The sequence below is a fragment of the Myotis brandtii genome, unplaced genomic scaffold (genome assembly GCF_000412655.1).
Source record: "Myotis brandtii unplaced genomic scaffold, ASM41265v1 scaffold265, whole genome shotgun sequence".
NCBI classification, from domain to species: Eukaryota; Metazoa; Chordata; class Mammalia; order Chiroptera; family Vespertilionidae; genus Myotis; species Myotis brandtii.
In genome coordinates, this window is record NW_005360086.1 from 1,702,334 (window position 1) to 1,704,185 (window position 1,852).

A 1,852-nucleotide genomic window follows, 5' to 3' on the forward strand; every position below is an offset into this window, starting at 1 on the left:
GAGGACAGACGCGTGGAAAGAGGGGGGAAATGCATGTTTGAGAGCCAGGAAAGCCTGATCCTCTGGCGCAGGCTGTTTACCGGGCATCACAAATAATTGCTGGGTTTTTGTGTTTTTTCCCCCTCCAGGTCGTTTGAGTCTTTCTCGTTATTTGAGCCAACTCTTGCCCAGCAGGATGGGGAAATGGGCCGAAAACGATCCTATTATTATAAGCCCGTCACTGCAGAGATAGATTACAGGGCTCTTTCTTCTTCTGACAGTGCTTGGACCATTTAGTTCGAATATTTATTTCAATGGCCCCGTGGTTTTACATCTCATTTCTCCTAACAGGGGTGTCTTCTAGCTTGGCTTTCAGGGTAAATATGTATACTGTGCCTCGAGTCTGTAAACTGCCATGTATTACTGCTTATAAATCATAATTAGTTACTCTTCATGAAGGCCATGTAAGGAAAAAAAGAAAGAAAAGGCCACCAAAGAGGCTTTTTGGAGCTTCAGGGAGAGCTATGGTGCGGATGCAAACAGGATTCTTTCTGCCTGACTCTGCCTGGTCAATCTAATGAGGTTCTGCGCACGCGTGGCCCTGCTTTATCGCCCAGCGGTGAAAAATAAAATCATTGTTGTGCTGAGCGCAGGTGCCTCTGAGAGGTTTTCCAGTGTGGCACACGAGGGCACCTTGCAGATGGGGTCAGGAGGATTAAGGAAATGGCCCTGCAGTGGAAAGGAGGAAGGCATGAACAAAGAGAGGAGCTGAAACAGGAAGGGACAAACTCAGGGATGGAGTTCTCATTTCCCTCCCTTGGAGCTGCCCAGGGCCCGCACAGCAAGCATTTTTCTTGCTACTGTTTAAGAAAAACAACCTGTCTGTTTATTGTGATGGCGGAATCCACACAGTACACAGTGTGCCCCCAGGTGATGGTAACGGCAGGCTTAAATGGACACCCAGGGCAAATTGGAACTCTGAGCTTTTTATTTATTTTTATTTGTCCCCCAATTTAAATTTTCTCAGATCCAGCATGATCACCTGAACTGCCTTGCATGACGCTGAAATTGGATCCTTTAACACAATTTGAGTAACACGGAAGTAGGTGGTAGCCTCTCTTTTTCTAAAAAGCAGTTGTGAAAATTCGGTAGTTGCCCTAACTGGTTTGGCTCAGTGGATAGAGCGTCGGCCTGCGGACTGAAGGGTCCCAGGTTCGATTATGGTCAAGGGCATGTACCTTGCTTGCGGGCACATCCCCAGTAGGGGTTGTGCAGAAGGCAGAAGGCAGATTGATGTTTCTCTCTCGTCGAAGTTTCTAACTCTCTATCCCTCTCCCTTCCTCTCTGTAAGAAATCAATAAAATATATTTTTTTAAAAATAAAAAAAATTCGGTAGTGACTGCACTCAGAAGACTGTGAATTCCTGTTATAAGAATTTCTCAAATTTCTCTTTCTTAAAAGGATTATAGCATGTGCCCTATAATTGGTGAATCCGTGAATATTAGTATCTCCTTAAACTCATCCTCTACTTACCTCTAACTTCAATCTTCTGCTTGTTGTCCTCACATATAAAAACAAAAACCTTCTCCACAAACAAAATCTCTAATCCTGGCCATGACTGAATGCAAGCCAATGGCTATTCTTTTGCTTTCCATTTTTTTATTCTCTTCTTATCTCTAAGGGATTATCCAGCTCCCTGGGTGTATTAAGCAGGCACCATTTGCTGAGTGCTGTTCTAGTCACTGAAGATGCTGTTGCAAACAAATCAAGGACTTCAGAGAACACATAGTCTAACAGGGGAGAGGAGGGAAACCACAGAATGTGGTCAGTATTACAACAGAAACACTATGGCATATGGCATAGTGGTTGATCC